Source organism: Sinohyriopsis cumingii, unplaced genomic scaffold (genome assembly GCF_028554795.1).
Source record: "Sinohyriopsis cumingii isolate HCF-2022 unplaced genomic scaffold, ASM2855479v2 utg000547l, whole genome shotgun sequence".
Classification (NCBI taxonomy): Eukaryota; Metazoa; Mollusca; class Bivalvia; order Unionida; family Unionidae; genus Sinohyriopsis; species Sinohyriopsis cumingii.
The window spans coordinates 217819-239639 of NW_028315907.1; the positions used below are offsets into that span (position 1 = coordinate 217819).

General features: G+C 41.1%; 13 non-coding genes across 13 annotated transcripts; all 13 read right to left on the bottom strand.

Moving 5' to 3' along the window:
• Positions 1 to 1072: 1072 nt before the first annotated feature.
• LOC149773951 (U1 spliceosomal RNA) lies at positions 1073 to 1236 on the bottom strand. The gene has a single exon (XR_016417201.1). It is a non-coding gene; the product is annotated as a U1 spliceosomal RNA (small nuclear RNA).
• Positions 1237 to 2699: 1463 nt separating this feature from the next.
• LOC149773952 (U1 spliceosomal RNA) lies at positions 2700 to 2863 on the bottom strand. The gene has a single exon (XR_016417174.1). It is a non-coding gene; the product is annotated as a U1 spliceosomal RNA (small nuclear RNA).
• Positions 2864 to 4340: 1477 nt separating this feature from the next.
• LOC149773953 (U1 spliceosomal RNA) lies at positions 4341 to 4504 on the bottom strand. The gene has a single exon (XR_016417202.1). It is a non-coding gene; the product is annotated as a U1 spliceosomal RNA (small nuclear RNA).
• A 1463-nt stretch (positions 4505 to 5967) lies between these two features.
• Positions 5968 to 6131, bottom strand: LOC149773954 (U1 spliceosomal RNA). Its single transcript, XR_016417176.1, has one exon. It is a non-coding gene; the product is annotated as a U1 spliceosomal RNA (small nuclear RNA).
• Positions 6132 to 7608: 1477 nt separating this feature from the next.
• LOC149773955 (U1 spliceosomal RNA) lies at positions 7609 to 7772 on the bottom strand. The gene has a single exon (XR_016417177.1). It is a non-coding gene; the product is annotated as a U1 spliceosomal RNA (small nuclear RNA).
• A 1477-nt stretch (positions 7773 to 9249) lies between these two features.
• Positions 9250 to 9413, bottom strand: LOC149773956 (U1 spliceosomal RNA). The gene has a single exon (XR_016417178.1). It is a non-coding gene; the product is annotated as a U1 spliceosomal RNA (small nuclear RNA).
• Positions 9414 to 10880: 1467 nt separating this feature from the next.
• On the bottom strand, positions 10881 to 11045 carry LOC149773957 (U1 spliceosomal RNA). The gene has a single exon (XR_016417113.1). It is a non-coding gene; the product is annotated as a U1 spliceosomal RNA (small nuclear RNA).
• Positions 11046 to 12510: 1465 nt separating this feature from the next.
• On the bottom strand, positions 12511 to 12674 carry LOC149773958 (U1 spliceosomal RNA). Its single transcript, XR_016417179.1, has one exon. It is a non-coding gene; the product is annotated as a U1 spliceosomal RNA (small nuclear RNA).
• A 1477-nt stretch (positions 12675 to 14151) lies between these two features.
• Positions 14152 to 14315, bottom strand: LOC149773959 (U1 spliceosomal RNA). The gene has a single exon (XR_016417180.1). It is a non-coding gene; the product is annotated as a U1 spliceosomal RNA (small nuclear RNA).
• Positions 14316 to 15794: 1479 nt separating this feature from the next.
• LOC149773960 (U1 spliceosomal RNA) lies at positions 15795 to 15958 on the bottom strand. Its single transcript, XR_016417181.1, has one exon. It is a non-coding gene; the product is annotated as a U1 spliceosomal RNA (small nuclear RNA).
• Positions 15959 to 17437: 1479 nt separating this feature from the next.
• On the bottom strand, positions 17438 to 17601 carry LOC149773961 (U1 spliceosomal RNA). The gene has a single exon (XR_016417182.1). It is a non-coding gene; the product is annotated as a U1 spliceosomal RNA (small nuclear RNA).
• Positions 17602 to 19086: 1485 nt separating this feature from the next.
• LOC149773962 (U1 spliceosomal RNA) lies at positions 19087 to 19250 on the bottom strand. The gene has a single exon (XR_016417183.1). It is a non-coding gene; the product is annotated as a U1 spliceosomal RNA (small nuclear RNA).
• A 1487-nt stretch (positions 19251 to 20737) lies between these two features.
• LOC149773963 (U1 spliceosomal RNA) lies at positions 20738 to 20901 on the bottom strand. Its single transcript, XR_016417184.1, has one exon. It is a non-coding gene; the product is annotated as a U1 spliceosomal RNA (small nuclear RNA).
• Positions 20902 to 21821: the final 920 nt, after the last annotated feature.

Genomic DNA, 21821 nt, shown 5'->3' on the forward strand with positions numbered 1-21821 from the left:
CATTGACCTCCCATAGTTACTTCACAGCAAGTTGACAGTGAAATAGCAATAGTCGTCTAGCAAGAACTATGGTCAATCACATCCAGCTGTTTAGTACACAATGCTTTCCCGAACTGTTACGTAGGGAAAGGGATTGTGTTTGCACTGGCAAGATCGCTTGGTGTCATAAATGAAAAATGCAGGTATAAATTTGAGGTTGCAGTGCATCAACCTCTTTTGCTATGAACCACTGCAAATCGACTTGTCAGGTCAAAGGAATACTACTATTTGTTTCCTCTGTTTTATTAAATTTGAAATCTTTGTGCCACTGATTGGCCAGCTACGCTTCGCCGTACTCCGAGTCTAGAAGCTTTGGATTGTTGAAAGTGCTGCTGATACAGAAGTAACTGGTGATGCAGATGATCTCTACAATGAGACTTATGATGAAGCTGTCACTGCTTTTGATAAGGACAACAAGCTTGCTGTATTAACGAAGTTGTTCCTGTTATTTGAAGATATTGTTTCTCTCTCTCTCTCTCTCTCTCTCTCTCTCTCTCTCTCTCTCTCTACTGCAGAGAAGTTCTGTGAAAATAAAACTTGATTTTCGTCGAATCCAGTAAGCATGTTTCCATTTATTTCTCTTTCTTTCTTTCTTTCTCTCACAAATATGCTGGATCGCTGTTACTCAAAGATATTTCACACGTTCGTTGTGAGATGGCTCTTTGAAAGTTGTTTGTTGTAGGGTTTAATGCCATTTTTCAGCACAAGATAGGCTATGCATGGCAGGCAATATAAATGGTGGAGGAAGAACCCGGGAGAAGAAAACTGAACGGAAAGAACTCCCGACCCATGATAACATACTGGCAAGCTTTCTCTGATAACCACATGGGCCAAATCCGAAACTCAAACACACGCAGACAGGTGAGATGGCCGCGATCCGTAATGGTGGGCTATTTAGACCACCCGGGGTACCCACCCCTTGAAAGAGCAGTGTAAGAAATAATAACATTATCGATTGGCACGTGCTAATCAGAGACATCCAGACTAATTTTGTCATAAGCTTGAGATTATTGGTTATTTTTAATTGAATTATCAGGGGTTAGCGCGAACGCAGACCCCCACACTGATAAATAACGACCCCGAGTCACCCACATTTGGGGTGATCGCAGGTTTCAGCCCAACCGAAATGCAATGGAAAGGCCTCATCCTGGGGAAACCGCCTAGCTGATCACGGTACTCCCTGGTCCAGGTAAGTATGATTTCTTGACGTTTACTGACGTTTATCAACTGACATTTGTGTCTGGAGTAGGAAGTGTGCCTCTAAGTAATGAAAATAAATTAAAACGATTCAGGGCCATGGTACTGCTGATGTCTTAGTATTCCGAATAACTTTATAGCTTATGTTTCAACATTACAAAAGTAACTGAAATGTCTTCAAATAGTCCTTTATTTGCAATTTCAGTTTCTTTTACGGTGGATATATGCTATATAGGTTTGCTCGGACGGCAGGGGATAGTTTCGTATATTGGCCCCTGGCAAATTTCTTAACATGAGGCAACGGTGCGTATTTTTCAGCTATTATGGTTTTTTAATTAAATATATGGATACATTTTTCAATTCCGCGTTTCGGGCTTGTCTTGTTCTTGAAACTGATATCAGCCATTGACCTCCCATAGTTACTTCACAGCAAGTTGACAGTGAAATAGCAATAGTCGTCTAGCAAGAACTATGGTCAATCACATCCAGCTGTTTAGTACACAATGCTTTCCCGAACTGTTACGTAGGGAAAGGGATTGTGTTTGCACTGGCAAGATCGCTTGGTGTCATAAATGAAAAATGCAGGTATACATTTGAGGTTGCAGTGCATCAACCTCTTTTGCTATGAACCACTGCAAATCGACTTGTCAGGTCAAAGGAATACTACTATTTGTTTCCTCTGTTTTATTAAATTTGAAATCTTTGTGCCACTGATTGGCCAGCTACGCTTCGCCGTACTCCGAGTCTAGAAGCTTTGGATTGTTGAAAGTGCTGCTGATACAGAAGTAACTGGTGATGCAGATGATCTCTACAATGAGACTTATGATGAAGCTGTCACTGCTTTTGATAAGGACAACAAGCTTGCTGTATTAACGAAGTTGTTTCTGTTATTTGAAGATATTGTTTCTCTCTCTCTCTCTCTCTCTCTCTCTCTCTCTACTGCAGAGAAGTTCTGTGAAAATAAAACTTGATTTTCGTCGAATCCAGTAAGCATGTTTCCATTTATTTCTCTTTCTTTCTTTCTTTCTCTCACAAATATGCTGGATCGCTGTTACTCAAAGATATTTCACACGTTCGTTGTGAGATGGCTCTTTGAAAGTTGTTTGTTGTAGGGTTTAATGCCATTTTTCAGCACAAGATAGGCTATGCATGGCAGGCAATATAAATGGTGGAGGAAGAACCCGGGAGAAGAAAACTGAACGGAAAGAACTCCCGACCCATGATAACATACTGGCAAGCTTTCTCTGATAACCACATGGGCCAAATCCGAAACTCAAACACACGCAGACAGGTGAGATGGCCGCGATCCGTAATGGTGGGCTATTTAGACCACCCGGGGTACCCACCCCTTGAAAGAGCAGTGTAAGAAATAATAACATTATCGATTGGCACGTGCTAATCAGAGACATCCAGACTAATTTTGTCATAAGCTTGAGATTATTGGTTATTTTTAATTGAATTATCAGGGGTTAGCGCGAACGCAGACCCCCACACTAATAAATAACGACCCCGAGTCACCCACATTTGGGGTGATCGCAGGTTTCAGCCCAACCGAAGTGCAATGGAAAGGCCTCATCCTGGGGAAACCGCCTAGCTGATCACGGTACTCCCTGGTCCAGGTAAGTATGATTTCTTGACGTTTACTGACGTTTATCAACTGACATTTGTGTCTGGAGTAGGAAGTGTGCCTCTAAGTAATGAAAATAAATTAAAACGATTCAGGGCCATGGTACTGCTGATGTCTTAGTATTCCGAATAACTTTATAGCTTATGTTTCAACATTACAAAAGTAACTGAAATGTCTTCAAATAGTCCTTTATTTGCAATTTCAGTTTCTTTTACGGTGGATATATGCTATATAGGTTTGCTCGGACGGCAGGGGATAGTTTCGTATATTGGCCCCTGGCAAATTTCTTAACTTGAGGCAACGGTGCGTATTTTTCAGCTATTATGGTTTTTTAATTAAATATATGGATACATTTTTCAATTCCGCGTTTCGGGCTTGTCTTGTTCTTGAAACTGATATCAGCCATTGACCTCCCATAGTTACTTCACAGCAAGTTGACAGTGAAATAGCAATAGTCGTCTAGCAAGAACTATGGTCAATCACATCCAGCTGTTTAGTACACAATGCTTTCCCGAACTGTTACGTAGGGAAAGGGATTGTGTTTGCACTGGCAAGATCGCTTGGTGTCATAAATGAAAAATGCAGGTATAAATTTGAGGTTGCAGTGCATCAACCTCTTTTGCTATGAACCACTGCAAATCGACTTGTCAGGTCAAAGGAATACTACTATTTGTTTCCTCTGTTTTATTAAATTTGAAATCTTTGTGCCACTGATTGGCCAGCTACGCTTCGCCGTACTCCGAGTCTAGAAGCTTTGGATTGTTGAAAGTGCTGCTGATACAGAAGTAACTGGTGATGCAGATGATCTCTACAATGAGACTTATGATGAAGCTGTCACTGCTTTTGATAAGGACAACAAGCTTGCTGTATTAACGAAGTTGTTCCTGTTATTTGAAGATATTGTTTCTCTCTCTCTCTCTCTCTCTCTCTCTCTCTCTCTCTCTCTCTCTCTACTGCAGAGAAGTTCTGTGAAAATAAAACTTGATTTTCGTCGAATCCAGTAAGCATGTTTCCATTTATTTCTCTTTCTTTCTTTCTTTCTCTCACAAATATGCTGGATCGCTGTTACTCAAAGATATTTCACACGTTCGTTGTGAGATGGCTCTTTGAAAGTTGTTTGTTGTAGGGTTTAATGCCATTTTTCAGCACAAGATAGGCTATGCATGGCAGGCAATATAAATGGTGGAGGAAGAACCCGGGAGAAGAAAACTGAACGGAAAGAACTCCCGACCCATGATAACATACTGGCAAGCTTTCTCTGATAACCACATGGGCCAAATCCGAAACTCAAACACACGCAGACAGGTGAGATGGCCGCGATCCGTAATGGTGGGCTATTTAGACCACCCGGGGTACCCACCCCTTGAAAGAGCAGTGTAAGAAATAATAACATTATCGATTGGCACGTGCTAATCAGAGACATCCAGACTAATTTTGTCATAAGCTTGAGATTATTGGTTATTTTTAATTGAATTATCAGGGGTTAGCGCGAACGCAGACCCCCACACTGATAAATAACGACCCCGAGTCACCCACATTTGGGGTGATCGCAGGTTTCAGCCCAACCGAAATGCAATGGAAAGGCCTCATCCTGGGGAAACCGCCTAGCTGATCACGGTACTCCCTGGTCCAGGTAAGTATGATTTCTTGACGTTTACTGACGTTTATCAACTGACATTTGTGTCTGGAGTAGGAAGTGTGCCTCTAAGTAATGAAAATAAATTAAAACGATTCAGGGCCATGGTACTGCTGATGTCTTAGTATTCCGAATAACTTTATAGCTTATGTTTCAACATTACAAAAGTAACTGAAATGTCTTCAAATAGTCCTTTATTTGCAATTTCAGTTTCTTTTACGGTGGATATATGCTATATAGGTTTGCTCGGACGGCAGGGGATAGTTTCGTATATTGGCCCCTGGCAAATTTCTTAACATGAGGCAACGGTGCGTATTTTTCAGCTATTATGGTTTTTTAATTAAATATATGGATACATTTTTCAATTCCGCGTTTCGGGCTTGTCTTGTTCTTGAAACTGATATCAGCCATTGACCTCCCATAGTTACTTCACAGCAAGTTGACAGTGAAATAGCAATAGTCGTCTAGCAAGAACTATGGTCAATCACATCCAGCTGTTTAGTACACAATGCTTTCCCGAACTGTTACGTAGGGAAAGGGATTGTGTTTGCACTGGCAAGATCGCTTGGTGTCATAAATGAAAAATGCAGGTATACATTTGAGGTTGCAGTGCATCAACCTCTTTTGCTATGAACCACTGCAAATCGACTTGTCAGGTCAAAGGAATACTACTATTTGTTTCCTCTGTTTTATTAAATTTGAAATCTTTGTGCCACTGATTGGCCAGCTACGCTTCGCCGTACTCCGAGTCTAGAAGCTTTGGATTGTTGAAAGTGCTGCTGATACAGAAGTAACTGGTGATGCAGATGATCTCTACAATGAGACTTATGATGAAGCTGTCACTGCTTTTGATAAGGACAACAAGCTTGCTGTATTAACGAAGTTGTTTCTGTTATTTGAAGATATTGTTTCTCTCTCTCTCTCTCTCTCTCTCTCTCTCTCTACTGCAGAGAAGTTCTGTGAAAATAAAACTTGATTTTCGTCGAATCCAGTAAGCATGTTTCCATTTATTTCTCTTTCTTTCTTTCTTTCTCTCACAAATATGCTGGATCGCTGTTACTCAAAGATATTTCACACGTTCGTTGTGAGATGGCTCTTTGAAAGTTGTTTGTTGTAGGGTTTAATGCCATTTTTCAGCACAAGATAGGCTATGCATGGCAGGCAATATAAATGGTGGAGGAAGAACCCGGGAGAAGAAAACTGAACGGAAAGAACTCCCGACCCATGATAACATACTGGCAAGCTTTCTCTGATAACCACATGGGCCAAATCCGAAACTCAAACACACGCAGACAGGTGAGATGGCCGCGATCCGTAATGGTGGGCTATTTAGACCACCCGGGGTACCCACCCCTTGAAAGAGCAGTGTAAGAAATAATAACATTATCGATTGGCACGTGCTAATCAGAGACATCCAGACTAATTTTGTCATAAGCTTGAGATTATTGGTTATTTTTAATTGAATTATCAGGGGTTAGCGCGAACGCAGACCCCCACACTAATAAATAACGACCCCGAGTCACCCACATTTGGGGTGATCGCAGGTTTCAGCCCAACCGAAGTGCAATGGAAAGGCCTCATCCTGGGGAAACCGCCTAGCTGATCACGGTACTCCCTGGTCCAGGTAAGTATGATTTCTTGACGTTTACTGACGTTTATCAACTGACATTTGTGTCTGGAGTAGGAAGTGTGCCTCTAAGTAATGAAAATAAATTAAAACGATTCAGGGCCATGGTACTGCTGATGTCTTAGTATTCCGAATAACTTTATAGCTTATGTTTCAACATTACAAAAGTAACTGAAATGTCTTCAAATAGTCCTTTATTTGCAATTTCAGTTTCTTTTACGGTGGATATATGCTATATAGGTTTGCTCGGACGGCAGGGGATAGTTTCGTATATTGGCCCCTGGCAAATTTCTTAACTTGAGGCAACGGTGCGTATTTTTCAGCTATTATGGTTTTTTAATTAAATATATGGATACATTTTTCAATTCCGCGTTTCGGGCTTGTCTTGTTCTTGAAACTGATATCAGCCATTGACCTCCCATAGTTACTTCACAGCAAGTTGACAGTGAAATAGCAATAGTCGTCTAGCAAGAACTATGGTCAATCACATCCAGCTGTTTAGTACACAATGCTTTCCCGAACTGTTACGTAAGGAAAGGGATTGTGTTTGCACTGGCAAGATCGCTTGGTGTCATAAATGAAAAATGCAGGTATAAATTTGAGGTTGCAGTGCATCAACCTCTTTTGCTATGAACCACTGCAAATCGACTTGTCAGGTCAAAGGAATACTACTATTTGTTTCCTCTGTTTTATTAAATTTGAAATCTTTGTGCCACTGATTGGCCAGCTACGCTTCGCCGTACTCCGAGTCTAGAAGCTTTGGATTGTTGAAAGTGCTGCTGATACAGAAGTAACTGGTGATGCAGATGATCTCTACAATGAGACTTATGATGAAGCTGTCACTGCTTTTGATAAGGACAACAAGCTTGCTGTATTAACGAAGTTGTTCCTGTTATTTGAAGATATTGTTTCTCTCTCTCTCTCTCTCTCTCTCTCTCTCTCTCTCTCTCTCTCTCTACTGCAGAGAAGTTCTGTGAAAATAAAACTTGATTTTCGTCGAATCCAGTAGGCATGTTTCCATTTATTTCTCTTTCTTTCTTTCTTTCTCTCACAAATATGCTGGATCGCTGTTACTCAAAGATATTTCACACGTTCGTTGTGAGATGGCTCTTTGAAAGTTGTTTGTTGTAGGGTTTAATGCCATTTTTCAGCACAAGATAGGCTATGCATGGCAGGCAATATAAATGGTGGAGGAAGAACCCGGGAGAAGAAAACTGAACGGAAAGAACTCCCGACCCATGATAACATACTGGCAAGCTTTCTCTGATAACCACATGGGCCAAATCCGAAACTCAAACACACGCAGACAGGTGAGATGGCCGCGATCCGTAATGGTGGGCTATTTAGACCACCCGGGGTACCCACCCCTTGAAAGAGCAGTGTAAGAAATAATAACATTATCGATTGGCACGTGCTAATCAGAGACATCCAGACTAATTTTGTCATAAGCTTGAGATTATTGGTTATTTTTAATTGAATTATCAGGGGTTAGCGCGAACGCAGACCCCCACACTAATAAATAACGACCCCGAGTCACCCACATTTGGGGTGATCGCAGGTTTCAGCCCAACCGAAGTGCAATGGAAAGGCCTCATCCTGGGGAAACCGCCTAGCTGATCACGGTACTCCCTGGTCCAGGTAAGTATGATTTCTTGACGTTTACTGACGTTTATCAACTGACATTTGTGTCTGGAGTAGGAAGTGTGCCTCTAAGTAATGAAAATAAATTAAAACGATTCAGGGCCATGGTACTGCTGATGTCTTAGTATTCCGAATAACTTTATAGCTTATGTTTCAACATTACAAAAGTAACTGAAATGTCTTCAAATAGTCCTTTATTTGCAATTTCAGTTTCTTTTACGGTGGATATATGCTATATAGGTTTGCTCGGACGGCAGGGGATAGTTTCGTATATTGGCCCCTGGCAAATTTCTTAACTTGAGGCAACGGTGCGTATTTTTCAGCTATTATGGTTTTTTAATTAAATATATGGATACATTTTTCAATTCCGCGTTTCGGGCTTGTCTTGTTCTTGAAACTGATATCAGCCATTGACCTCCCATAGTTACTTCACAGCAAGTTGACAGTGAAATAGCAATAGTCGTCTAGCAAGAACTATGGTCAATCACATCCAGCTGTTTAGTACACAATGCTTTCCCGAACTGTTACGTAAGGAAAGGGATTGTGTTTGCACTGGCAAGATCGCTTGGTGTCATAAATGAAAAATGCAGGTATAAATTTGAGGTTGCAGTGCATCAACCTCTTTTGCTATGAACCACTGCAAATTGACTTGTCAGGTCAAAGGAATACTACTATTTGTTTCCTCTGTTTTATTAAATTTGAAATCTTTGTGCCACTGATTGGCCAGCTACGCTTCGCCGTACTCCGAGTCTAGAAGCTTTGGATTGTTGAAAGTGCTGCTGATACAGAAGTAACTGGTGATGCAGATGATCTCTACAATGAGACTTATGATGAAGCTGTCACTGCTTTTGATAAGGACAACAAGCTTGCTGTATTAACGAAGTTGTTCCTGTTATTTGAAGATATTGTTTCTCTCTCTCTCTCTCTCTCTCTCTCTCTCTCTCTCTCTCTCTCTCTACTGCAGAGAAGTTCTGTGAAAATAAAACTTGATTTTCGTCGAATCCAGTAAGCATGTTTCCATTTATTTCTCTTTCTTTCTTTCTTTCTCTCACAAATATGCTGGATCGCTGTTACTCAAAGATATTTCACACGTTCGTTGTGAGATGGCTCTTTGAAAGTTGTTTGTTGTAGGGTTTAATGCCATTTTTCAGCACAAGATAGGCTATGCATGGCAGGCAATATAAATGGTGGAGGAAGAACCCGGGAGAAGAAAACTGAACGGAAAGAACTCCCGACCCATGATAACATACTGGCAAGCTTTCTCTGATAACCACATGGGCCAAATCCGAAACTCAAACACACGCAGACAGGTGAGATGGCCGCGATCCGTAATGGTGGGCTATTTAGACCACCCGGGGTACCCACCCCTTGAAAGAGCAGTGTAAGAAATAATAACATTATCGATTGGCACGTGCTAATCAGAGACATCCAGACTAATTTTGTCATAAGCTTGAGATTATTGGTTATTTTTAATTGAATTATCAGGGGTTAGCGCGAACGCAGACCCCCACACTAATAAATAACGACCCCGAGTCACCCACATTTGGGGTGATCGCAGGTTTCAGCCCAACCGAAGTGCAATGGAAAGGCCTCATCCTGGGGAAACCGCCTAGCTGATCACGGTACTCCCTGGTCCAGGTAAGTATGATTTCTTGACGTTTACTGACGTTTATCAACTGACATTTGTGTCTGGAGTAGGAAGTGTGCCTCTAAGTAATGAAAATAAATTAAAACGATTCAGGGCCATGGTACTGCTGATGTCTTAGTATTCCGAATAACTTTATAGCTTATGTTTCAACATTACAAAAGTAACTGAAATGTCTTCAAATAGTCCTTTATTTGCAATTTCAGTTTCTTTTACGGTGGATATATGCTATATAGGTTTGCTCGGACGGCAGGGGATAGTTTCGTATATTGGCCCCTGGCAAATTTCTTAACTTGAGGCAACGGTGCGTATTTTTCAGCTATTATGGTTTTTTAATTAAATATATGGATACATTTTTCAATTCCGCGTTTCGGGCTTGTCTTGTTCTTGAAACTGATATCAGCCATTGACCTCCCATAGTTACTTCACAGCAAGTTGACAGTGAAATAGCAATAGTCGTCTAGCAAGAACTATGGTCAATCACATCCAGCTGTTTAGTACACAATGCTTTCCCGAACTGTTACGTAAGGAAAGGGATTGTGTTTGCACTGGCAAGATCGCTTGGTGTCATAAATGAAAAATGCAGGTATAAATTTGAGGTTGCAGTGCATCAACCTCTTTTGCTATGAACCACTGCAAATCGACTTGTCAGGTCAAAGGAATACTACTATTTGTTTCCTCTGTTTTATTAAATTTGAAATCTTTGTGCCACTGATTGGCCAGCTACGCTTCGCCGTACTCCGAGTCTAGAAGCTTTGGATTGTTGAAAGTGCTGCTGATACAGAAGTAACTGGTGATGCAGATGATCTCTACAATGAGACTTATGATGAAGCTGTCACTGCTTTTGATAAGGACAACAAGCTTGCTGTATTAACGAAGTTGTTCCTGTTATTTGAAGATATTGTTTCTCTCTCTCTCTCTCTCTCTCTCTCTCTCTCTCTCTACTGCAGAGAAGTTCTGTGAAAATAAAACTTGATTTTCGTCGAATTCAGTAGGCATGTTTCCATTTATTTCTCTTTCTTTCTTTCTTTCTCTCACAAATATGCTGGATCGCTGTTACTCAAAGATATTTCACACGTTCGTTGTGAGATGGCTCTTTGAAAGTTGTTTGTTGTAGGGTTTAATGCCATTTTTCAGCACAAGATAGGCTATGCATGGCAGGCAATATAAATGGTGGAGGAAGAACCCGGGAGAAGAAAACTGAACGGAAAGATCTCCCGACCCATGATAACATACTGGCAAGCTTTCTCTGATAACCACATGGGCCAAATCCGAAACTCAAACACACGCAGACAGGTGAGATGGCCGCGATCCGTAATGGTGGGCTATTTAGACCACCCGGGGTACCCACCCCTTGAAAGAGCAGTGTAAGAAATAATAACATTATCGATTGGCACGTGCTAATCAGAGACATCCAGACTAATTTTGTCATAAGCTTGAGATTATTGGTTATTTTTAATTGAATTATCAGGGGTTAGCGCGAACGCAGACCCCCCACACTAATAAATAACGACCCCGAGTCACCCACATTTGGGGTGATCGCAGGTTTCAGCCCAACCGAAGTGCAATGGAAAGGCCTCATCCTGGGGAAACCGCCTAGCTGATCACGGTACTCCCTGGTCCAGGTAAGTATGCTTTCTTGACGTTTACTGACGTTTATCAACTGACATTTGTGTCTGGAGTAGGAAGTGTGCCTCTAAGTAATGAAAATAAATTAAAACGATTCAGGGCCATGGTACTGCTGATGTCTTAGTATTCCGAATAACTTTATAGCTTATGTTTCAACATTACAAAAGTAACTGAAATGTCTTCAAATAGTCCTTTATTTGCAATTTCAGTTTCTTTTACGGTGGATATATGCTATATAGGTTTGCTCGGACGGCAGGGGATAGTTTCGTATATTGGCCCCTGGCAAATTTCTTAACTTGAGGCAACGGTGCGTATTTTTCAGCTATTATGGTTTTTTAATTAAATATATGGATACATTTTTCAATTCCGCGTTTCGGGCTTGTCTTGTTCTTGAAACTGATATCAGCCATTGACCTCCCATAGTTACTTCACAGCAAGTTGACAGTGAAATAGCAATAGTCGTCTAGCAAGAACTATGGTCAATCACATCCAGCTGTTTAGTACACAATGCTTTCCCGAACTGTTACGTAGGGAAAGGGATTGTGTTTGCACTGGCAAGATCGCTTGGTGTCATAAATGAAAAATGCAGGTATAAATTTGAGGTTGCAGTGCATCAACCTCTTTTGCTATGAACCACTGCAAATCGACTTGTCAGGTCAAAGGAATACTACTATTTGTTTCCTCTGTTTTATTAAATTTGAAATCTTTGTGCCACTGATTGGCCAGCTACGCTTCGCCGTACTCCGAGTCTAGAAGCTTTGGATTGTTGAAAGTGCTGCTGATACAGAAGTAACTGGTGATGCAGATGATCTCTACAATGAGACTTATGATGAAGCTGTCACTGCTTTTGATAAGGACAACAAGCTTGCTGTATTAACGAAGTTGTTCCTGTTATTTGAAGATATTGTTTCTCTCTCTCTCTCTCTCTCTCTCTCTCTCTCTCTACTGCAGAGAAGTTCTGTGAAAATAAAACTTGATTTTCGTCGAATCCAGTAAGCATGTTTCCATTTATTTCTCTTTCTCTCTTTCTTTCTCTCACAAATATGCTGGATCGCTGTTACTCAAAGATATTTCACACGTTCGTTGTGAGATGGCTCTTTGAAAGTTGTTTGTTGTAGGGTTTAATGCCATTTTTCAGCACAAGATAGGCTATGCATGGCAGGCAATATAAATGGTGGAGGAAGAACCCGGGAGAAGAAAACTGAACGGAAAGAACTCCCGACCCATGATAACATACTGGCAAGCTTTCTCTGATAACCACATGGGCCAAATCCGAAACTCAAACACACGCAGACAGGTGAGATGGCCGCGATCCGTAATGGTGGGCTATTTAGACCACCCGGGGTACCCACCCCTTGAAAGAGCAGTGTAAGAAATAATAACATTATCGATTGGCACGTGCTAATCAGAGACATCCAGACTAATTTTGTCATAAGCTTGAGATTATTGGTTATTTTTAATTGAATTATCAGGGGTTAGCGCGAACGCAGACCCCCACACTAATAAATAACGACCCCGAGTCACCCACATTTGGGGTGATCGCAGGTTTCAGCCCAACCGAAGTGCAATGGAAAGGCCTCATCCTGGGGAAACCGCCTAGCTGATCACGGTACTCCCTGGTCCAGGTAAGTATGATTTCTTGACGTTTACTGACGTTTATCAACTGACATTTGTGTCTGGAGTAGGAAGTGTGCCTCTAAGTAATGAAAATAAATTAAAACGATTCAGGGCCATGGTACTGCTGATGTCTTAGTATTCCGAATAACTTTATAGCTTATGTTTCAACATTACAAAAGTAACTGAAATGTCTTCAAATAGTCCTTTATTTGCAATTTCAGTTTCTTTTACGGTGGATATATGCTATATAGGTTTGCTCGGACGGCAGGGGATAGTTTCGTATATTGGCCCCTGGCAAATTTCTTAACTTGAGGCAACGGTGCGTATTTTTCAGCTATTATGTTTTTTTAATTAAATATATGGATACATTTTTCAATTCCGCGTTTCGGGCTTGTCTTGTTCTTGAAACTGATATCAGCCATTGACCTCCCATAGTTACTTCACAGCAAGTTGACAGTGAAATAGCAATAGTCGTCTAGCAAGAACTATGGTCAATCACATCCAGCTGTTTAGTACACAATGCTTTCCCGAACTGTTACGTAGGGAAAGGGATTGTGTTTGCACTGGCAAGATCGCTTGGTGTCATAAATGAAAAATGCAGGTATAAATTTGAGGTTGCAGTGCATCAACCTCTTTTGCTATGAACCACTGCAAATCGACTTGTCAGGTCAAAGGAATACTACTATTTGTTTCCTCTGTTTTATTAAATTTGAAATCTTTGTGCCACTGATTGGCCAGCTACGCTTCGCCGTACTCCGAGTCTAGAAGCTTTGGATTGTTGAAAGTGCTGCTGATACAGAAGTAACTGGTGATGCAGATGATCTCTACAATGAGACTTATGATGAAGCTGTCACTGCTTTTGATAAGGACAACAAGCTTGCTGTATTAACGAAGTTGTTCCTGTTATTTGAAGATATTGTTTCTCTCTCTCTCTCTCTCTCTCTCTCTCTCTCTCTCTCTCTCTCTCTACTGCAGAGAAGTTCTGTGAAAATAAAACTTGATTTTCGTCGAATCCAGTAAGCATGTTTCCATTTATTTCTCTTTCTCTCTTTCTTTCTCTCACAAATATGCTGGATCGCTGTTACTCAAAGATATTTCACACGTTCGTTGTGAGATGGCTCTTTGAAAGTTGTTTGTTGTAGGGTTTAATGCCATTTTTCAGCACAAGATAGGCTATGCATGGCAGGCAATATAAATGGTGGAGGAAGAACCCGGGAGAAGAAAACTGAACGGAAAGAACTCCCGACCCATGATAACATACTGGCAAGCTTTCTCTGATAACCACATGGGCCAAATCCGAAACTCAAACACACGCAGACAGGTGAGATGGCCGCGATCCGTAATGGTGGGCTATTTAGACCACCCGGGGTACCCACCCCTTGAAAGAGCAGTGTAAGAAATAATAACATTATCGATTGGCACGTGCTAATCAGAGACATCCAGACTAATTTTGTCATAAGCTTGAGATTATTGGTTATTTTTAATTGAATTATCAGGGGTTAGCGCGAACGCAGACCCCCACACTAATAAATAACGACCCCGAGTCACCCACATTTGGGGTGATCGCAGGTTTCAGCCCAACCGAAGTGCAATGGAAAGGCCTCATCCTGGGGAAACCGCCTAGCTGATCACGGTACTCCCTGGTCCAGGTAAGTATGATTTCTTGACGTTTACTGACGTTTATCAACTGACATTTGTGTCTGGAGTAGGAAGTGTGCCTCTAAGTAATGAAAATAAATTAAAACGATTCAGGGCCATGGTACTGCTGATGTCTTAGTATTCCGAATAACTTTATAGCTTATGTTTCAACATTACAAAAGTAACTGAAATGTCTTCAAATAGTCCTTTATTTGCAATTTCAGTTTCTTTTACGGTGGATATATGCTATATAGGTTTGCTCGGACGGCAGGGGATAGTTTCGTATATTGGCCCCTGGCAAATTTCTTAACTTGAGGCAACGGTGCGTATTTTTCAGCTATTATGGTTTTTTAATTAAATATATGGATACATTTTTCAATTCCGCGTTTCGGGCTTGTCTTGTTCTTGAAACTGATATCAGCCATTGACCTCCCATAGTTACTTCACAGCAAGTTGACAGTGAAATAGCAATAGTCGTCTAGCAAGAACTATGGTCAATCACATCCAGCTGTTTAGTACACAATGCTTTCCCGAACTGTTACGTAAGGAAAGGGATTGTGTTTGCACTGGCAAGATCGCTTGGTGTCATAAATGAAAAATGCAGGTATAAATTTGAGGTTGCAGTGCATCAACCTCTTTTGCTATGAACCACTGCAAATCGACTTGTCAGGTCAAAGGAATACTACTATTTGTTTCCTCTGTTTTATTAAATTTGAAATCTTTGTGCCACTGATTGGCCAGCTACGCTTCGCCGTACTCCGAGTCTAGAAGCTTTGGATTGTTGAAAGTGCTGCTGATACAGAAGTAACTGGTGATGCAGATGATCTCTACAATGAGACTTATGATGAAGCTGTCACTGCTTTTGATAAGGACAACAAGCTTGCTGTATTAACGAAGTTGTTCCTGTTATTTGAAGATATTGTTTCTCTCTCTCTCTCTCTCTCTCTCTCTCTCTCTCTCTCTCTCTCTCTCTACTGCAGAGAAGTTCTGTGAAAATAAAACTTGATTTTCGTCGAATCCAGTAAGCATGTTTCCATTTATTTCTCTTTCTTTCTTTCTTTCTCTCACAAATATGCTGGATCGCTGTTACTCAAAGATATTTCACACGTTCGTTGTGAGATGGCTCTTTGAAAGTTGTTTGTTGTAGGGTTTAATGCCATTTTTCAGCACAAGATAGGCTATGCATGGCAGGCAATATAAATGGTGGAGGAAGAACCCGGGAGAAGAAAACTGAACGGAAAGAACTCCCGACCCATGATAACATACTGGCAAGCTTTCTCTGATAACCACATGGGCCAAATCCGAAACTCAAACACACGCAGACAGGTGAGATGGCCGCGATCCGTAATGGTGGGCTATTTAGACCACCCGGGGTACCCACCCCTTGAAAGAGCAGTGTAAGAAATAATAACATTATCGATTGGCACGTGCTAATCAGAGACATCCAGACTAATTTTGTCATAAGCTTGAGATTATTGGTTATTTTTAATTGAATTATCAGGGGTTAGCGCGAACGCAGACCCCCACACTAATAAATAACGACCCCGAGTCACCCACATTTGGGGTGATCGCAGGTTTCAGCCCAACCGAAGTGCAATGGAAAGGCCTCATCCTGGGGAAACCGCCTAGCTGATCACGGTACTCCCTGGTCCAGGTAAGTATGATTTCTTGACGTTTACTGACGTTTATCAACTGACATTTGTGTCTGGAGTAGGAAGTGTGCCTCTAAGTAATGAAAATAAATTAAAACGATTCAGGGCCATGGTACTGCTGATGTCTTAGTATTCCGAATAACTTTATAGCTTATGTTTCAACATTACAAAAGTAACTGAAATGTCTTCAAATAGTCCTTTATTTGCAATTTCAGTTTCTTTTACGGTGGATATATGCTATATAGGTTTGCTCGGACGGCAGGGGATAGTTTCGTATATTGGCCCCTGGCAAATTTCTTAACTTGAGGCAACGGTGCGTATTTTTCAGCTATTATGGTTTTTTAATTAAATATATGGATACATTTTTCAATTCCGCGTTTCGGGCTTGTCTTGTTCTTGAAACTGATATCAGCCATTGACCTCCCATAGTTACTTCACAGCAAGTTGACAGTGAAATAGCAATAGTCGTCTAGCAAGAACTATGGTCAATCACATCCAGCTGTTTAGTACACAATGCTTTCCCGAACTGTTACGTAAGGAAAGGGATTGTGTTTGCACTGGCAAGATCGCTTGGTGTCATAAATGAAAAATGCAGGTATAAATTTGAGGTTGCAGTGCATCAACCTCTTTTGCTATGAACCACTGCAAATTGACTTGTCAGGTCAAAGGAATACTACTATTTGTTTCCTCTGTTTTATTAAATTTGAAATCTTTGTGCCACTGATTGGCCAGCTACGCTTCGCCGTACTCCGAGTCTAGAAGCTTTGGATTGTTGAAAGTGCTGCTGATACAGAAGTAACTGGTGATGCAGATGATCTCTACAATGAGACTTATGATGACGCTGTCACTGCTTTTGATAAGGACAACAAGCTTGCTGTATTAACGAAGTTGTTCCTGTTATTTGAAGATATTGTTTCTCTCTCTCTCTCTCTCTCTCTCTCTCTCTCTCTCTCTCTCTCTCTCTACTGCAGAGAAGTTCTGTGAAAATAAAACTTGATTTTCGTCGAATCCAGTAAGCATGTTTCCATTTATTTCTCTTTCTTTCTTTCTTTCTCTCACAAATATGCTGGATCGCTGTTACTCAAAGATATTTCACACGTTCGTTGTGAGATGGCTCTTTGAAAGTTGTTTGTTGTAGGGTTTAATGCCATTTTTCAGCACAAGATAGGCTATGCATGGCAGGCAATATAAATGGTGGAGGAAGAACCCGGGAGAAGAAAACTGAACGGAAAGAACTCCCGACCCATGATAACATACTGGCAAGCTTTCTCTGATAACCACATGGGCCAAATCCGAAACTCAAACACACGCAGACAGGTGAGATGGCCGCGATCCGTAATGGTGGGCTATTTAGACCACCCGGGGTACCCACCCCTTGAAAGAGCAGTGTAAGAAATAATAACATTATCGATTGGCACGTGCTAATCAGAGACATCCAGACTAATTTTGTCATAAGCTTGAGATTATTGGTTATTTTTAATTGAATTATCAGGGGTTAGCGCGAACGCAGACCCCCACACTAATAAATAACGACCCCGAGTCACCCACATTTGGGGTGATCGCAGGTTTCAGCCCAACCGAAGTGCAATGGAAAGGCCTCATCCTGGGGAAACCGCCTAGCTGATCACGGTACTCCCTGGTCCAGGTAAGTATGATTTCTTGACGTTTACTGACGTTTATCAACTGACATTTGTGTCTGGAGTAGGAAGTGTGCCTCTAAGTAATGAAAATAAATTAAAACGATTCAGGGCCATGGTACTGCTGATGTCTTAGTATTCCGAATAACTTTATAGCTTATGTTTCAACATTACAAAAGTAACTGAAATGTCTTCAAATAGTCCTTTATTTGCAATTTCAGTTTCTTTTACGGTGGATATATGCTATATAGGTTTGCTCGGACGGCAGGGGATAGTTTCGTATATTGGCCCCTGGCAAATTTCTTAACTTGAGGCAACGGTGCGTATTTTTCAGCTATTATGGTTTTTTAATTAAATATATGGATACATTTTTCAATTCCGCGTTTCGGGCTTGTCTTGTTCTTGAAACTGATATCAGCCATTGACCTCCCATAGTTACTTCACAGCAAGTTGACAGTGAAATAGCAATAGTCGTCTAGCAAGAACTATGGTCAATCACATCCAGCTGTTTAGTACACAATGCTTTCCCGAACTGTTACGTAAGGAAAGGGATTGTGTTTGCACTGGCAAGATCGCTTGGTGTCATAAATGAAAAATGCAGGTATAAATTTGAGGTTGCAGTGCATCAACCTCTTTTGCTATGAACCACTGCAAATCGACTTGTCAGGTCAAAGGAATACTACTATTTGTTTCCTCTGTTTTATTAAATTTGAAATCTTTGTGCCACTGATTGGCCAGCTACGCTTCGCCGTACTCCGAGTCTAGAAGCTTTGGATTGTTGAAAGTGCTGCTGATACAGAAGTAACTGGTGATGCAGATGATCTCTACAATGAGACTTATGATGAAGCTGTCACTGCTTTTGATAAGGACAACAAGCTTGCTGTATTAACGAAGTTGTTCCTGTTATTTGAAGATATTGTTTCTCTCTCTCTCTCTCTCTCTCTCTCTCTCTCTCTCTCTCTCTCTCTCTCTCTCTACTGCAGAGAAGTTCTGTGAAAATAAAACTTGATTTTCGTCGAATCCAGTAGGCATGTTTCCATTTATTTCTCTTTCTTTCTTTCTTTCTCTCACAAATATGCTGGATCGCTGTTACTCAAAGATATTTCACACGTTCGTTGTGAGATGGCTCTTTGAAAGTTGTTTGTTGTAGGGTTTAATGCCATTTTTCAGCACAAGATAGGCTATGCATGGCAGGCAATATAAATGGTGGAGGAAGAACCCGGGAGAAGAAAACTGAACGGAAAGAACTCCCGACCCATGATAACATACTGGCAAGCTTTCTCTGATAACCACATGGGCCAAATCCGAAACTCAAACACACGCAGACAGGTGAGATGGCCGCGATCCGTAATGGTGGGCTATTTAGACCACCCGGGGTACCCACCCCTTGAAAGAGCAGTGTAAGAAATAATAACATTATCGATTGGCACGTGCTAATCAGAGACATCCAGACTAATTTTGTCATAAGCTTGAGATTATTGGTTATTTTTAATTGAATTATCAGGGGTTAGCGCGAACGCAGACCCCCACACTAATAAATAACGACCCCGAGTCACCCACATTTGGGGTGATCGCAGGTTTCAGCCCAACCGAAGTGCAATGGAAAGGCCTCATCCTGGGGAAACCGCCTAGCTGATCACGGTACTCCCTGGTCCAGGTAAGTATGATTTCTTGACGTTTACTGACGTTTATCAACTGACATTTGTGTCTGGAGTAGGAAGTGTGCCTCTAAGTAATGAAAATAAATTAAAACGATTCAGGGCCATGGTACTGCTGATGTCTTAGTATTCCGAATAACTTTATAGCTTATGTTTCAACATTACAAAAGTAACTGAAATGTCTTCAAATAGTCCTTTATTTGCAATTTCAGTTTCTTTTACGGTGGATATATGCTATATAGGTTTGCTCGGACGGCAGGGGATAGTTTCGTATATTGGCCCCTGGCAAATTTCTTAACTTGAGGCAACGGTGCGTATTTTTCAGCTATTATGGTTTTTTAATTAAATATATGGATACATTTTTCAATTCCGCGTTTCGGGCTTGTCTTGTTCTTGAAACTGATATCAGCCATTGACCTCCCATAGTTACTTCACAGCAAGTTGACAGTGAAATAGCAATAGTCGTCTAGCAAGAACTATGGTCAATCACATCCAGCTGTTTAGTACACAATGCTTTCCCGAACTGTTACGTAAGGAAAGGGATTGTGTTTGCACTGGCAAGATCGCTTGGTGTCATAAATGAAAAATGCAGGTATAAATTTGAGGTTGCAGTGCATCAACCTCTTTTGCTATGAACCACTGCAAATTGACTTGTCAGGTCAAAGGAATACTACTATTTGTTTCCTCTGTTTTATTAAATTTGAAATCTTTGTGCCACTGATTGGCCAGCTACGCTTCGCCGTACTCCGAGTCTAGAAGCTTTGGATTGTTGAAAGTGCTGCTGATACAGAAGTAACTGGTGATGCAGATGATCTCTACAATGAGACTTATGATGAAGCTGTCACTGCTTTTGATAAGGACAACAAGCTTGCTGTATTAACGAAGTTGTTCCTGTTATTTGAAGATATTGTTTCTCTCTCTCTCTCTCTCTCTCTCTCTCTCTCTCTCTCTCTCTCTCTCTCTCTCTCTACTGCAGAGAAGTTCTGTGAAAATAAAACTTGATTTTCGTCGAATCCAGTAAGCATGTTTCCATTTATTTCTCTTTCTTTCTTTCTTTCTCTCACAAATATGCTGGATCGCTGTTACTCAAAGATATTTCACACGTTCGTTGTGAGATGGCTCTTTGAAAGTTGTTTGTTGTAGGGTTTAATGCCATTTTTCAGCACAAGATAGGCTATGCATGGCAGGCAATATAAATGGTGGAGGAAGAACCCGGGAGAAGAAAACTGAACGGAAAGAACTCCCGACCCATGATAACATACTGGCAAGCTTTCTCTGATAACCACATGGGCCAAATCCGAAACTCAAACACACGCAGACAGGTGAGATGGCCGCGATCCGTAATGGTGGGCTATTTAGACCACCCGGGGTACCCACCCCTTGAAAGAGCAGTGTAAGAAATAATAACATTATCGATTGGCACGTGCTAATCAGAGACATCCAGACTAATTTTGTCATAAGCTTGAGATTATTGGTTATTTTTAATTGAATTATCAGGGGTTAGCGCGAACGCAGACCCCCACACTAATAAATAACGACCCCGAGTCACCCACATTTGGGGTGATCGCAGGTTTCAGCCCAACCGAAGTGCAATGGAAAGGCCTCATCCTGGGGAAACCGCCTAGCTGATCACGGTACTCCCTGGTCCAGGTAAGTATGATTTCTTGACGTTTACTGACGTTTATCAACTGACATTTGTGTCTGGAGTAGGAAGTGTGCCTCTAAGTAATGAAAATAAATTAAAACGATTCAGGGCCATGGTACTGCTGATGTCTTAGTATTCCGAATAACTTTATAGCTTATGTTTCAACATTACAAAAGTAACTGAAATGTCTTCAAATAGTCCTTTATTTGCAATTTCAGTTTCTTTTACGGTGGATATATGCTATATAGGTTTGCTCGGACGGCAGGGGATAGTTTCGTATATTGGCCCCTGGCAAATTTCTTAACTTGAGGCAACGGTGCGTATTTTTCAGCTATTATGGTTTTTTAATTAAATATATGGATACATTTTTCAATTCCGCGTTTCGGGCTTGTCTTGTTCTTGAAACTGATATCAGCCATTGACCTCCCATAGTTACTTCACAGCAAGTTGACAGTGAAATAGCAATAGTCGTCTAGCAAGAACTATGGTCAATCACATCCAGCTGTTTAGTACACAATGCTTTCCCGAACTGTTACGTAAGGAAAGGGATTGTGTTTGCACTGGCAAGATCGCTTGGTGTCATAAATGAAAAATGCAGGTATAAATTTGAGGTTGCAGTGCATCAACCTCTTTTGCTATGAACCACTGCAAATCGACTTGTCAGGTCAAAGGAATACTACTATTTGTTTCCTCTGTTTTATTAAATTTGAAATCTTTGTGCCACTGATTGGCCAGCTACGCTTCGCCGTACTCCGAGTCTAGAAGCTTTGGATTGTTGAAAGTGCTGCTGATACAGAAGTAACTGGTGATGCAGATGATCTCTACAATGAGACTTATGATGAAGCTGTCACTGCTTTTGATAAGGACAACAAGCTTGCTGTATTAACGAAGTTGTTCCTGTTATTTGAAGATATTGTTTCTCTCTCTCTCTCT